Here is a 17,224-nt window from a genome sequence, read left to right as displayed (position 1 = left end):
GCTGCATATTTCCAAAATTTTGGCAATTACTGCTGGTGGGATTTCTAATTTCGTTGTTAACAATTAGACGCTTGTAACTAGCTTTGAACTGTACGCTGTTGGGGTTATCGTTGGAGCCATTCTTGGATCTTATTGCACCAAAAAAGTTCTCCAGATGATCCTGACTGAATCGGTACGTGAATATTTTGTCCAGCTCTCCATTTCCTTCGACATAAGTTTCGAAAATGCCCTTGAAGCTTTCCAGCGCGACTAAAAATCCAAGAAACCCTGTCTTGCATCGCGCGTCGAGGATATTAGTACCATTTTGCAGGTGGATGCCTCTAATAAATTGATCAATGTAATCGAATGCTTCATAGTATAGATCAAAGTTATCTTTAGAAAGGGGCTTTTTAAAATCTTGAGCATCCTCGCTCATACTGTTGGTTACGTCAAATAAATCGTTGAACAAGCTCACAAATTCTACGGTGGCAGAACATTCCATGAAGTCAGGATCGATGGTTTTAAGTAGGTCTAGTGCAGTGGCTACACTATTACTCAAAAGTTGTACTGCCAAAACCACTTTCATCTTAGAGTTTTCAAAGTATATATGCTGATCAGTGAGTTTCGGTGCAAGTTTTTGACCGATTACATTTTGGAATTGGTTCAACTTCTCTATATATTTCCACTCGGCATTGCCATTAGGAGTGACCAGAACTTTTTGAGATTGCCAAGTATTGCGTACTAGCTTAAGCATATGTACTGGGTCTATTAGTACATATACTTCGTGATCTGATACTGGATGCTTAAAGCTTGTTATGAGCGGAACAGAACTACCCCTAATGGAACAGCTAAGTGCATTAGCAGTAGCTATATTTGTAGCAGTTCCATCAAAGGTAAACGCTATTATCTTCACTCCTGCATCGTGGAGACTCGTTAAGATGGTTCTGGTGACATTCTTTTTCTCATCGGCAGACATACCGTTGATGAGAAAATATGCCACTGGTATTTTCCAGGATTCTTGTATACCAGTCACCATAAAGACAAGCGCTTCCTTGGCGACTGCGGTCTGTTCGATTGACGGCTTCTGAGTCCCACGATTGGTATGATGATGAACGACTCCTTCAAGTTGTTTTGTATGTTCGTTCCACACAACTTGTTGGCGGATTGCCATCTCATCCATGATTAAGCAACCAAGTAATCGTTTTCCAGCATGCTCCATATTAGCCGATTTATCTTTTAAAATCTCCAATGCTTCCTTATTTATTCCTGGCTCACCATTCACGCTCTCATACCACCTGATGATAGTTCTGGGATGCGGTAACGTGTTGTTGAAAACACGCCGTACGTACGAATACGCCTTTGGCGAGTAAAAGTGGAGTGTAGTAGCAAATTTACGGAGTTCGCTACTGCAAGGTTGCTTGATGGTGCGTGTTGTAAGTTCATGGAACAAGGTACTGTGCAAAGCATATGTCTAACAAAGCATATTTCAAAGATTTATTGATTGACATTGATTTTATTGATGTACACATTAACATTTACAGTAATGTCGACATCGAAGTTTAAAAATTCTGTTACTTCGCCATTTCCTGAACGAATATTTTTCTTTAGGAAGAATCACACATGACTTATATATTTGATGAACATTTTGATCTTGGTTATGGTTACAAAATTAGATCCACATATGTTAGGGGACCCAGGATATTTCATTATAAAAAAGATATAATATTCCTAAATTCTCATCAAAAACTAAAAAAATCAATCTAAAATGTATCTACCTGGCACAAAGTATCACCGCGTTTGGAGAATAACGCATATAAATGATTAATCTGTAAAGACAACTCTCTGGTCATTAATGTGGTAGTGCTTGTAAGATACCAAGCTGGCAAACTGGTTTGGAAGTAACGCCTGAAAAAGATAAGTATGATGTTCATGAGATTCAAGCCGTCAACGGCACAAGAGGTTCCGAAAGTGTCCATTTAGAGCCCCTATCGGAACCTGTCACCCGGGGGGAAGGTGGTTGTCAAAAATGGCCATTTTGGCGATATGAAATTAGTGAATGAACCCAAAGCATAATGTTCTGGAAATGTCCCTAGATAGAGAATTTTGAAACTTTGATGTCGCCACCCAGTACTGCAAAGGTTAATAAGGCTGAAGTTACCTGTAGTACAGAATTTCCGGTATCAGAGAGAAAGCGTTTGGAGTTAAGTTTATTAATCATTTGCTGCATGTTCTCTAACTTGTCCCTAAGTCGTTTAATCTGTCCTCTCTGTAATTTAACAGTTTTTTGGGAACTGGCCAGCTTCGCTTGTACTTTCGGGAGAAGAATAAATGCTTCTTCGGGAGTAATTTCTTTGTTGACGACATCTCCTGCATATCTCAACATTCTAATAAGATTTATGAGATAATTATTGTACCAAATGTAGGTAATGATAATTTGTACAGATTTCAATATATACCTTCTGCGCTTCGGAGCAGGGGGGGCAATTTCTGCTGTATTTTCCGTAGTAAAAGGGATATAATTTTCAACCTCATTGAATCCGGAATCTTCAAGAGGGCTGAGAATTATTATTGTTAGTATTGAACTGTATAATTTTAAACTTATGTTACACGAACCTTTCTGCCCTTTCTGAGTCTCTGAAACGTTGAAAAATTGTTGGAACAGCAGTTTTAACCAAAAACCGTTTACCATTCTTCAAAACGTTATCTTGCGAACAAAAATGTTTAGAGCAAATTCGAACTGTTTTGAAGTTAATTTCATCTGTTCTTAATTCTCTGTTCTCGGCGGCCGCAATTGCCTGAAGCCATTTCACTCGTCGAACAGGATCATCCGGAATTCGGTGAGCCGAGAACTTCTCCGGCGGATCTTCGTTTTCATAAATGTAGCCATGGAAATCCGTATTGCAGAACGTAACCAAGCATTTCATTGTAAAGATTTGAATATAGTGAAATATGTTATATGATAATGATTAGCACTCGTTCAAATCAAATATATAGCACTGCAGTTGATAAAACTGTTATCCGGACAATTCGAACACACTTTCAAAACAAACAGTATAGCATAACCAGCATAACAGGTTGACACTTGTGATGTCGGCTGCAAAAACATGACGTCATGACAGGGGGCTGTCGAATGTGCTATTATTGTCGGAATGAGAGTTACTGAGCAATGTGCAAAGTGGATTCTGGGGAGAGAAAGTTCTCTAAGCCCAGAAAGAAAGAGAATTTTCCGAACAAAATTTTGGAAAAAGAGTTTTCCAAAATTAATCTAGAGAGCTGGAAAGAGAGTTTTTCGAGCAATGTGAAAAGTGAATTTTGGTGAGAGTGTTCTCCAAGGCCGGAAAGAGAGTTTTCTGAGACGGTTTCTGGAAAGAGTTTTCTAAAATAAATCCGTATTGCCGGAAAGAGAATTTTCCAAGCAATGTACAAAGTGGATTATGGATAGAGAGTTCTCCAAGGCCAGAGAGAGAGAGAAAGAGTTTGGCGTGCCAAATTATGGAAAAAGAGTTTTCCAAAATGAATCCGAATTGCCGGTAAAAGAGTTTTCCTTGCCAAATGTTGGAAAGAGAGTTTTATAAAGCGAATCCAAATTGCCGAAAACAGAGTTTTCCTAGCAATGACAAAAGTTGATTCTAAAGAGAGAGTTCTCCAAGGAAAGAGTCTTCCGAGCTGGTTTCTGGAAAGAGAGTTTTCCAAAATGAAGGCGAATGCTTCTCAACTTGTACTCGAAGAACTTACTACGCACTGCACATACAATGAGTAGAATTTTAACGAAGTGGTGTTTGTATATAACGGAATCCGTACTCCTGAAAATCCCTAGAAAATCTAGCAGGTATCCAGTAGGGTGCAGCTTATTTTTCAAAAGTTCTCATAACCCTAAAAATGAGTGCTCGTACGAATTCAAATCACATTAGAAGAGGAACCTCAAAGCTTGAGCTAAAAATATTAGGATTTAGATGTGGCGCAAGCGTCTTGAAGGAGAATTTTTAAGTTATAAAAAATGGTCTTCAGTGAAGTCACCGTTACTTCAATAATTTCTCACCAATTTTGAAACTTTTAGCATCATTATCTTCAAAATTAAATTTATAATTTATTTGTAGAGCTCCAAATTTGTCTAAAATCAAAACTATTTTAAATTAAAAGTAGTTTACTCAAATTTTTTCCTAATTTGACTTAAAATTTTAACTCTGTTTGACCATAGCTTCATCAATACTCCACTGATTCCAAATCGTTTGGCATGCTTTCAAAGCTTTTTAATTGTTTTCAAACTTTTCATACATAACATTACGCTAAAAAATTGGTTTGACCAAAGTTAGTTTGAAAAAGTCCAGGTTTTTTTTTTTTTCAAATTTTTGTCAGGTAAACAGCATTTCTAGAGCTGAAACTGGTTTTCTTCCTCTGAAATTGACGTTTGAGGTTATGGTTTTCAGTCCTAAATAAAACTCAAAAGCGGATTTTCGTTTACATCCGATGTTTCGGACACACGTATTGTACCTTTTTTTTAAGGAATAAGCTGTGTTCCTTTCTATCGTTTGCCCACAGCATAGGCAATATTTGTCCAACAGCATAAAACGAATTCCCCGTTCGGGTACTGTACGGGAGTAGTAATCCGAAAACAATCCGGGTCGCAGAATTGAAAACGCAGTTGTCTGCTGCTTTGGCTTTACTTTACTTAACCTCAAACATCAACATAACAGTCACACCTCCAAGAAAATTTGAAAAGGACTTTGCAACTATTTTTGATTTTGCGCATGTTAAAATATGTATGCACTATGCAACTCGTAATTAAAACAAGATGCTTTATAAACTTATGTTTTATAGGAAAAATGCACACCCGGCGAAAAAAAACTTTAATAGTCCAAAGAAATTTGATTTTTTCATTGAAAAATCATATTTTTGGGTGGGTTTTTGTTAAATACCTAACTCAAAACCATAATTTAGAAAAATGTGTTGTATGAACAGTTTGGAGACAACTCAATTTTCTTCAAAAACACATAAAATATTTGAAACCAGTTGAGTATTATTCAGTTATGATCAAACCAATATGAACCAAAAATGAGGAAAAATTTGGAGAAAACTATTTCTAACTATGACTAGTTTCAATTTAAGGCTAAATTGATTAAATACAAAGTTTTCATAAACTTAATTTTGAACATAATGGTACTAAAGTTGGAAAATTGGTTGAAAATTACCGAAGTTATGGTGACTTCACTGAAGGCCATTTTTTATAACTTGAAAATTCCCCTTCGAGACGCTTGCGCCACCTTAATATTATTAGTTCAAACTTTGAGGTTTCTCTTCAAATGTGATTTGAATTCGTAAGAGCCACGAGTTTTTGGATTTGAGAATTGAAAAATGACCCGCGCCCTAGTATCCAGTCATGTCATATGTCCTAGAGATGAACTTACTTAGGACAGACATTTATTATATTAACCCGTAGGCTACGGGGCTGACAAACAAAATTCAAATTGCTGCATATTTGAGCATAAATCCATAGTTTTAGATGAAATTTTGAGGATTGCTTCACTATTAGTTGCAGTTTCAAAAGTGATGGGAAGGTATAGCTCCGGAGTCTTGTGGACAAAGTTATTCTAGAACATCTCTGCGACAGGTAAGGTAAAAATCACATAAACTTCCTTTTAGAACTCATTTACCATTAGGAAACGAAATGTTTTCATACAAAATATGAATAGAGCCGTTATTTGTTATAAGTTACGAAGGCTCAGGATATTTTTTAAAATTTATAATTAACCTAAAGTAAGACTAAGGCCTCCAGAATATTCTGGAATTTTGCCATAATCGACATAGGTGCATTAGTTATTTTTTAGCGCGATTGATGTCTACGTTTGTTGGTTTACAGCACTCACTAAGCCCTAACAGACGAGAAATTGGAGATTGGAAGTCATCCAAATCGTACTGGAATTCAGGTTCGTATGATCAACCAAATCTACTACAGTCTATACTAACCAGGAATTTCTAGTTGATTTTCTGAAGAAATTTCAAGAATAACGATCCAAGACCAGGAGAATCCCGACTGTATTGAGAACTTTTTTTTTCAAATCCCATCATGCAAAAGTTAGTTTTTGCGTAAAAACATTATTTGTAAACAGTCTTTTAGAGGAACCATCTTTGGAGAATATTCTTGAAGAGGGTGTGAATGAGTTACTGAACCAATTCTGAGAGGAATTGCTCGAAAGACCCCCAAATCAAATTTCCAAGTAATTTCTGGAGGCATTCCATATTCAATTTTTGAAGGAATACATGTGATAGTGCTTAAAGTAATCCCAATAAAATTCTATAAGTTTGAGTGATTTTCATTTTTAGGCAACAATGGTGCCTGCCATTTCAGAATGCAGACCAATGAAGTAGGAGGATTTAATGATGCATTTAAAACTGGCCCACAGTAGACCGTTTATACCCCTGCATCTACGCCAGTTCATGAGGGAAGGTGTAGGTAATTTTATGTATCAGATGCTATAATTATGGAAGAATGGAAGCGTAGGAAAACGGCTATGGACGAATAGATCAACTGTGATAGATTAAGAGTGAAAGATAGAAGAAAGTAAAAGATACAGAGCTACAAAGTATGAGGCTAGACCCATAACTTTCTGCTTATGTAGCAGAAGCGGTAGATATTAGACCAGCAACCCCCCAATTTTTTTTTTTTCAAAATCCAAATTGAGTAAAAAAATAACAGTTTTTTCTCAACATTTTTTACTTTTTCTCGAATACATTGAAAACATAGAACAACTGGCATCCCTGGCCCAATGACAGCCAGCTCGCTTTGCCTTTTGCCTTCTGGTCCGAACCGGAGCACCATATTCTATTCCCTTCATCCCGTCGCTCGGTGGTTACGCTCTTATATCGCATATGCATGGAGAACTGAGGTGGTAGTCGTAGCCAAAGTTTCATATCTAAACGCCTAGACACATCACTGAGCCTTGAATCCAGACGTTTATGAGGTTGAACTCATCGTTCGGACCGGGCTTTCCCGGATACATTGAAGTGGTGAATTTTCGGCATTTACCTTCTGACGTGGTCTCACACCTACTCTGATGAGCGGAACCGGTTGTGGTTGGAAAGTTTAAAGTTGCCTCCCCCGAAACCCCCTTCCTTTTTCTGTGGTTTCGGCATCAAATAACCGAGCATCTTTGGCAACAGTAAACAACGTTTCTTATCGGTGCCCTTTGTTGTTCCGGGCCCAAAGTTGGAATTACTCTCCTCTGTGCTGCAGAATAAATAAAGCCATTCTTGATTGCTGCACTGAGCTCCCACAACCCAAAGGAAAAAAGGCGATGGTCTGGGTTTCGGGTGCAGGGAAATCGTCATTCTACAGATGCGTTACGCTACCTGATGATGGTCTTGAAAGCATAACCGTCGCATGTGGAAAAAAGTCAATGAGTAATTTTATATTTTGTTGGGTTGAAATTGTGTTCCAAAATTTTTCCCTAGCTAACTTTTTAAAAATGTGATCAGGAACAACTTTTTTGAGAACATTTTTGATCCTACTCTTCTTTTGAGTTAAGTCAGTCGATTTAAAAAGTTTAAACTTGAAGTACCTCCCTAAAAAAAAACAAGTTTTTTCGGTCGGTATGTAGTTTTTAGAAGAGCAGTAGAGAAAATGATGATACACGTCTTCGTTTACTATTGCAAGTTTGTGATTCTCGTAATTTTATTGCTTCATCAAGATGTCAGTAATTCATATTTTTTTTATATAACATCTTTTGGCTGCATGAGGCATATTTTCCAGTAAAAATCCACTAAAACGTTTCCTAAATGTGTTTGTCATATGGGACAGTAATACTTTCATAGGCACTGAGCTGCATTTCCCATCCTCATTCAGACAAACATTCAAACCATCAAACCGACTGCTGGCCATTGCAGAATCTCGGATGAGTTCCCGAAACTGCCTCTTATTTATCCTTCTTGTGTTTTGCGATGAAACTTTGAACCACCTCACATGTCGGCTGTTATTTCACTCTCCGGGTCCGTTCGAAATCCGAAACTGTTCCAGAACTGTTCCTGGTTGATGGAAAACCCCTCGCCACCATCGTCTTCGGTGAGCAACACAGGTACCCTCCTAGAGCTTCTCCGGTAGCATCTTCCGGGGGAAATCCAATCTGCATTGCGGAGAACTCATCAGAGAAATCGAGGGGGAGGTCGAGACGAGCGAGCAAACCAGGAAATAAAACTAAACTTTTTGGACTGGGCGTACGCAAAGCTGCCACTTTTAATGGAGCAAGTTTCCCCATTTATTCGCTTGGTGTAGCGTTCGTTTGATTCGATTGCCAAGTGGAAGAAGACACACAGTCGTCGTCGTCGTCGTTGTTCAGAACGAGGAGATAGAGAGGCGAACCGGAGTTGATTATAGCAATAAACATCTCGTACATATCGTCACATCTTCTGGCGTGTCTGTCTTATGGAGGTGGGCGTCCTTGACGGAGACTGCATCGAAAACAAACATCGTGCAAAGTATCGACCCCTCGTTGTCAATTGCGAGGTTTTCCAACTGCTTAGTGAAAAGAAATTTACTTTTTATTGCTCGTTGTAGAATGGACTTTTACAGAAAATCACTCGAATGTAGCGAATATTCTACTGGTTCAATTTAATTTCAAATATTTTGTTGATATATTAGAGCGCTTGGTACACCATTATCTTTGATACAAGCCTCCAAAATTTACAATTACATATATTAAAGTATGGAGCGTAATTTTTAGACAATAATCAACTGGTATCAAGAATTTCAGAATGCTTAAAAAACTCAATTACAATTTATCCACCATTGAGTGAGCAATAATCTTCTTCCCCGTTGAAAATATTGCAGTTTTCCTAAATTGAATCGATTTGAATTGAAGTTTGGAAGCCCAGAACAAATCTTTCCTCGTCACTTTCATCTCTTGACGCATCATTCTTCAATATCTCAATAAAACACACGGTCTGACAAGGTCAGCCTGCCATCCGTCGAACACATACAGTCCATATGCGGAAGAGATCTCAACGTCACCTGTATCCGGACCAATAACCGTCACTTTGATGATAAACCATTCATTTCCAAACCCAAACCAGCCCCAAAGAGGTGATTCATTACGACACAGCACGGCCAAAAAGAAATCATATCTGAAGAGTGACACAATGGACAATGTCCAAAAGTTTCGTGTGGTGGTTTGCCACTACTACTCACAGACTGCGCACTATCAGACGAATCCCATGAAGAGATAATCCTTTACAAAATCTCATTTCGGGATCACGTTCGGACGCGTTCAAACGACGACGGGCCATTGTCTGAAGCTGCAATCTAACGACCGCACGTAGCTATGCAGCGCAGCACAGCTCAGCACAGTACTGTTCAATTCAACTGAGATTTCGCTTTCAATGTTGCCGTCACTGCAGCAGTCCCTAACCCAGGGAAAGGCCAAAATGTATCCGACAAACCGCTCCGATTCCAACCGTCGTCATATGACTTGTCGGTCCTGCCTCTTCCCTCCTCGTGGCCCATAATCCGACCCCTCGTCCACTCGCTGCACTTATACGCTTGTTGATAATAATAACGGCATATAAATGAATGACCGTATATCTTCATACGGACCAGTGACTACATATTGCAGGACACATTTATAAAATAATGTTATTGCTCGGCTCCACTTCCCGTATCGCCGCAGCAGCGTTTGTTCGTCGCTCTTCTGCAGCAATATCCAGCTGTCCTCCCACAGTAGCAGTGTTCTGCGCTGTTACTGTCTACTCACACACCCACACACATGCACACCAGGGGAGGAGGGGACGACCTGACTTTTGGACATTCAGGACAACCACAGGGCCGCATTCCAGCACAGCGAAATCCTCATTCCAACCGAACACTCCGTCAACCTTGGGATCCCGACTAAACGACCGGCAGCTGGCCAGCGAGACACAGCCCCAGCGAATGAGAGTTCGAAAAGTCTCATTCTTCATTCATGAGAGCCAATGTCAACGGAAAGCAACGATCCGTCGAATGAACAATGAGATTTTTTTGCTGCCTGCCCATGCACTCTGGTTGGCTTCCTATAGTCATAAGGCTAGAGGTGTGCGCCGATGGGTATTCTAGCAACGGCAAATAGTAAGCGGTGGCGGCGTTGATCGGCGTTATTGAAAACCTGTTTTTCACACGAAAACTTCTCTTTTGAATAATTGTGCTATTATATCATCGTGTTCCTGGCAAGATCTTCGACAGATTTCCATGAAGACTTTCCGCGATAGGACTGACGACTAAAAGTGTGCATGCAACCGCAACGGAAGAGTGAAGAAAACATGCGAGTATCATCAGTGCTTATTTTTCTTTGTAATCGAACGGTCACTCCGACGGCGAAATGTCAAAATCTCAACAAAAAAATAATTGATCGCAGCTGTCTCATGGATTGCCTTATACCCATACTGGATTTTAGATGAACTGCTTGAAGTCTTCCTGACGCCAGTATTGTTCAGCGAAAGGATTCTCGAATAAATCCATTGAAAAGACATTCGTCAAAAATTTCAAAATCAATCCGGTAAATAAGTACCAAGAAATCCAGTACAGTATGTTCCGCTTTTGTCACGCTCCGATTTTGTCATGTTCTAATTTCTTCTACACATTTGTTCTGTTTTGTTGAATGCTTAGAATATAAACATAAAACATATTTTAAAGCAATAATAAACACTTTTTCAAATGCCTTAGAGTAGAATTTTTGACAAAATGCAAATGTTGAGCATAGGTATGCATGGTAGGTGTCAAGACCTAAATCATTCGATGAGTGTTGTCTCTTTAATACCCGCTATCCGATCAAAGCTTTTAATCTTAACTTGAACTGAAAGACAAGATTGATGCATCTTCAACAGCCGATACTTTCCTTGGCCACGTCCTAGCGACAATTAGACATTCTGATTAGTTGAACACGTACTTTAAACAGTGTCAGAGATCTTTTTTATACATTTTACACGTTACATTATAGAATATTCGATGCGACAAATACGTTCAGTTTCAGTCAAAGTTCAGTTCTTTGTTTATAGCGAATTGTTATACGGAATAGGCCTGGGAATGAACTCTAGATTAGACGATATAAAGACGTTGTAATGAAACCTGTTCTTTTTGTTTGTTTGGCAAATTACAGTACACTGTTCTTAGCACTCTAGCTTTAACTCAAGCACCTTTCGTGTCATAAATGTTTGGGCAATGGCAAAGAATATAATCGAGTTAATTTCTGATTGATAAGATTTTCGACCCCGTCATATTTTGAACAAGGGGCCCAGATAGCCGTAGCGGTAAACGCGCAGTTATTCAGCATGACCATGCTGAGGGTCGTGGGTTTGAATCCCGTAGGTCGAGGATCTTTTCGGGTTGGAAATTTTCTCGATTCCCAGGGCATAGAGTATCTTCGTACCTGCCACACGATATACATATGCAAAAATGGTCAATCGGTAAAGAAAGCTCTCAGTTAATAACTGTGGAAGTGCTCATAAGAACACTAATCTGAGAAGCAGGCTTTGTCCCAGTAGGGACGTAACGCCAGAAAGAAGAAGAAGATATTTTGAACAAAACTTTCATTTTCCTTTATCACTTGTTGACTCAGACTCAATAGCAAGCCACAGATTATTACAAACCCCTGCCAATTAGGTCCTGCATTCAAGGAATAGGCAAAAATAAGTTCAGCAGAACTTAGCAATCTATTATTAATTTCAGAACCTTTATAAAATTATTTGAGAAAGAGGGAACAGGTCTACGTGTGCTGAAAACTTGAGAAACTTTTGAATCTGGACTTTCAAACGTCATCCCAAATTTGTTGAAATTCCAATCTCACTCAAAAACCAAAAGGTTCTTGAAGAGTCTCATAAAAACTGCCATACGCTTATACATGTAGCTAATTTGCTAAACTATTAACAAAAAAGTTTATAATAAAGTATACAAAAAGCTCTTATTAGGGGATCCATGTTGTGGAGTATGTACTGTACACTTTGATGTTTTCGATGAAACAATTTAACAACAGTTTCAATTATCAAAAAACTAGATTTTTTTCACTTTTCATGTTCAAAAGTTGTCTTTTTTGTTTCTGGTATTTCTTGTAGGGTGACGGTTTTCAAATTCCGGCCAGCCGAAGATTAAGAGAACACTTAGCTGAGAAAGCATTCTCTTTCCCAGTTGGAATGTAATGTCATAAAAAAGAAGAGAGATGTGGAGGAAGAGATACACAAGAAGAAGTTGTTTTTTGTTGAATTTATCTCTAAAATAGGGGAAAAGCATTAATTTTCGACCTGTGCCATTTTTCGGATTTCCATACAAAGTAGGCCAAACAATTAGTGCTAGGTCGAAAATTGGTGCTTTTCCCTAGCAATGGTCAGTTTGACACTCTTTCGCGTTCGTGATTGTTGCAATCATGACTCATCTCATGATGCATAATATATTTATGTGATTATTTTTGTAATATCCCATATAAGATTTACTGACAATCTTACCAAAAAAGCTAAACTAATAATGATTTGTCGCAAAATTATATTTATTGATGAGAGTCTGCAATCAAATCTTATTACAAGTCTATGAATGAACAAGCTTAAAGTTCCTCAAGGCCCCTTTACATCAATACTGTACATATATATGGTAAATATGTGTATTTTCTTGTTAAAACTGTTTTTTTTTTATTTTCAAAATATTCTGTCCAAGCAATTTATCTTAATTTTGGCACGGTTCCGTTTTTGTCAACTGAATATTGTCGATCATGTTGATAAAAACATAACATACCTATATAGATCTTATCAAGAATGCTTAAAAAGTATCATGCAAATGTTGCAAATAACTTGTTTAGAAACTTGAGTATCCTTAGTACCTTAGATAACATACGCCTGGAATAACCCTTTGGTAGCAAACATGATTATCTCTAGGGGATTTGTCCAATGATATCTCCATGAATCAAGTGAATAATCACTGGAATTTTCTGAGGATCGAGAATATATCAATTGATTAAATTGAGTAAAAATCAGGTAATTGCTCTAGTAAATTTTTGAGAACTTCAACGTTGGTACCATCAGACATTTCCACAGGATTTAGGATTGAAGCATCGATTTTAGCCAGCCTTAAAGATGTTTCATGCTAATTTGCTGGGTACGGTGAGTAATATACTACGGAAACAATAGGCATTATGGCTAAAACCGGTGCTAAAATCTGAAAATTTTCTCAGCTTCTATCCCAGGATTCTTCTTTTGGCTTCACCAGTAATTACTCTAGGGTACTGTTTCTCAATCTTGGTCATTATTGAACAACGGCTGGCTGTACGGTGCTCGTTCAAGCGAGCTTTTCACATGGTTGGTGGCCTCGAACTCCCTTTTGGGAGTTGTGGCTCTAGGATACCTTCCATATGTTCATGGTGGAAATCTTATGAATATATCGCAATTCCAAGGCTTATTGCAGGTTTTTCAAAGAAATTAAGATTTTTTAGGGAATCTTTCAAGAATTTCAGGAAATAAATTAAGAAGTTTTAGAGGAAATCCACAATTAATTCGACCTGGGTTTTTCATGAAGTTCTTCCAGAGATTTCACCAAGAATTGTCACACCTTTTCAACCAAGGATTAGCCCTGCAGTTCTTACAAACATAACTCGTGTTATATTTCAAGTAAAATCTCCATATCTTTTGAAATTCACTAAATGTTTCACATCGGCAAGCTGTTCCTGTATTTCCTCTGAACATTCCTTTACAAATTTCATCCGGCAAAAGCTGACAAACACCCAATTTCAAAACATCTTTTAAGCTGCAAAACAAAGTTAAACATTCATCTTCAACATCAGATGGGTGAGAATTGATACAAACATTCTAACAAAACAACAAAAAATGGGTTTTCATCCTGTTTGAACCCTAAATTTGCTTTAAAACTTAACTATTTTATCTTCACCGAAACTCATGCAGATTAAGTTTTTGGCTCGAGTGTTTCTGGTAGGTAACTTATTTTTACATGGATTCAGCACTCTCAGATGAAGTTAATTTTTATCTGTCGTAAACTTTTTAGGGTTGAACCAAATATGGTTTGAAGAAAAAAGATAACCGACTCTCGTTTTTCCTTTCAACCATCTTTGGTTGAACAACTTTTTTTGTGGATATGTCAAATATTCAAACGACAGTTTCTTCATATCTATAGTACAAATCGCTACTCTCAACGGATATATTTTGCACAAATGCTCTTTCAAGTTTCATCAATCGATTGGAGATAAATGTTCTTGCCTTGGGAAAAGTTGGGGGTCTCAAAATGCACGAAAAACAGAAATTTGGTTAAGATTTTGTTCAATGAAAACCGAAGAATGGTGACTCTGCCTAAAAGAGGGTCTGCAACCTTAAAACATGTTTCAGAACACTTAACATGATCAAAACTTGTAAAATAGTCTAAATGCGAAATTTTAACCATGGTTTTCCATTTCCCAACAATATATCTAGGCAATCCAGAGTTTCTTGCTGGAATTCACCAAGGGTTGCTTTAGAATGTACAGATAACCCGAGAAAATAAAAAAAACCCTTGACATTTCCCTGGAGGCATCCCTGAAAAAAATGCTTGTGAAATATCTTTGAATATTTATTTTGGAGACTTCCTGACCGAATCTTATGACAAATCAGCTAGTGGTATTCATGGAAAAAATCCTAGTTGAAATCATTACGAAATCCTGAACGATAATGTCGGAGGAAATACTAAGAGATCCATGGAGGCATCTTTGAAGAAATTACTGTTAGATCACCTTTAGCTGCTCTAAGCGGGAATCTTGGAAAAAGTCCTAGAGAAATTGATAGTGGAAATTGAATGAACTCCTGAAAAGATTGGAGTTTCTAGAATAAAAAAATATCCGAAAGAGTCCTGAGAGGACTCATGGTAGAATCTTTCAGGTAAATCATGGGGTCATCCTTACAAACATTTCAGATTGGTTTCTTTGGTCAAGTTTGGAAGCCTGGAACTTGATTTTTCGTGATTTGATTGATTTGACGCTTCCATCCAAGAACCATCAGAAATAACTATACTCAGCAGAAGACTTACAAGGGACCCAGATAGCCGAAGCGGTAAACGCGCAGCTATTCAGCAAGACCAAGCTGAGGGTCGTGGGTTCGAATCCCATCGGTCGAGGATGTTTTCGGGTTGGAAATTTGCTCGACTTCCCAGGGCATTGAGTATCTTCGTACCTGCCACACGATATACACACGCAAAAATGGTCATTGGCATAGTAAGCTCTCAGTTAATAACTGTGGAAGTGCTCATTAGAACACTAAGCTGAGACGCAGGCTCTGTCCCAGTGGGGACGTAACGCCAGAAAGAAGAAGAAGAAGATTCACAATATTCCATTTTCCATTCCATTTTGCAAAAAAAAAGTCCTGAATAATTTCCTTGAGGAGTCCGTAAAAAAATAACTTTATACAATCCTGAAGAATAGGGTCCTAAAGCCCTGTCTCAATTTTATTACCAAACGCTTAAGTTTAGGGCAGAAACAAATGTTTATTCAATTTTTAAATGATTTTCATTGGTTTAAGTACAAAAAACATTTATTTTTATGATTTTTGAGATTTTGTCACACCCCTTGGTTTAAACTCGAATTTTGGGTATATTTTGTTTTCCGTGTCCCTTCCGAAATGTCAGATAGGAACAACCCCAGTGTTAAAACTATATGCCCTGTGGCATTTGTGTCGAAAGAGTGAATGTCAAACAAGATCACAAGTGTCAAGGTTGATATTTGGAACCTTTTTTAAAATTGAAGTTAAAACATGATATAGCCGTTATTTGAGCGGGAAAACTTGCTAAAGTAGTTGCAAGAACATGCTCTTTTGTATTATTGAATAAAAACGAGAATTCATTAAACATTTTAGGACCCAATTCTGCGAAGTTATATCTGAAGAAAACTTAAGGCTAACACTTGAAATAATCTTTGATGCATTTCCTGAAGAATCATGAAAAAATGCATAGGGTAAGATGGGACAAGATACATCTGTGGACAAAAAAGGTAAGTGTCATTTTCAAGCGCATTATATATTATATTGCTGACATTAATATTGTTTGTATAATAGATATGTAGCTACTTGAGGTCTACATGTTAGGCTTATCAGTTTTGTTTTTCTTATTAAAACATGAAATAATGTCAAATCTCTAAGTTTCCTCAGCGATACATTGCATACAATTATTAGGTCACCTCGTCTACCTCGTCTTCTGGAGTCATTTGTGTAATATTTTCGAAATGTTTTATTTTCATCTGAGAGCGTATTCTGTAGCATACATTATTGAAGTAATTTGGGACCTAAATATTACTATGCAAGGGAGCAGATCTTTAGGCTGAATGTCGTTGGGTCAAAAGCTATTTGATCGGATGCCGTTAGGCCGAAAAGGTCGTTGGGTCAAAAGAGTTATTGGACCGAAATAGCATTTGACCATTTAAGATGAAAAATACTTACTACAATTGCAAATGGCTCACAGGTTCATCAGTGTTCTTTCTTTTCAACAAAGGCTGTTCTTTCTAGTTATATTTTACAGCGAATATTGTTGGTTTCCAGGTAATGCTAATTATCCTGACCCAACAATTAACATCCTATTTTACCTGAAAGCTTATTTGTCCTTACAATGCATTAGATCTATTGACTATTTTCGGCCTGATGACCTTTTCTACCTAACGGCATTCAGCCTACCTACATTCGGCTTAAGGAGATAGAATCATTAAAAAAGTCGATTTGTTTATGGAAAGATAAGGGGATCCTTTCTTAAGGCAGTGTCTGCATATTTCATTTAACAGTCAACAACGCCGAAACTCAGTAGCATCCGTCATCGTTGATTTCTTCTTGGTGTGGTTGTAGCTTTGACAATACATGTTACATATTCGTTGTAAGCAAATTCAATTTAGCTCGCGAAAAAAAAAATCTTTTTTATCAAAATACCTCACAAAACAATCCGCAAATTGTAAAAGTTGTACTTTTTTCCTTAAAAGCCTCCATGAATCATCCGTTGGAGACATCAATTCTCAATGTCAGTGCCTCTAGGTGAAATTGAATATTGAAAAAACATAAACCGTGGGTGATACTGAATGGTGCGTGTGTTACCCTCACTCTCTTTCTCGTCACATTCGCTTTCAAAGTCATATTGGCTTCGTGTTAGCGAAATTTGTTTTTGTTCATTTTCGCACTGATCGGGAATCATTCGGCTAGATTTTTTGACTCTGGTCGTAGGTAATGGTAATGTCGCCACACAGCAAAAAGTAAATCAACGTCGGCTGACGTAATTTTTTGCTATGTATAG

Source organism: Aedes aegypti, chromosome 3 (assembly GCF_002204515.2).
Source record: "Aedes aegypti strain LVP_AGWG chromosome 3, AaegL5.0 Primary Assembly, whole genome shotgun sequence".
Taxonomy (NCBI): Eukaryota; Metazoa; Arthropoda; class Insecta; order Diptera; family Culicidae; genus Aedes; species Aedes aegypti.
This window is presented reverse-complemented; position numbering follows the sequence as displayed.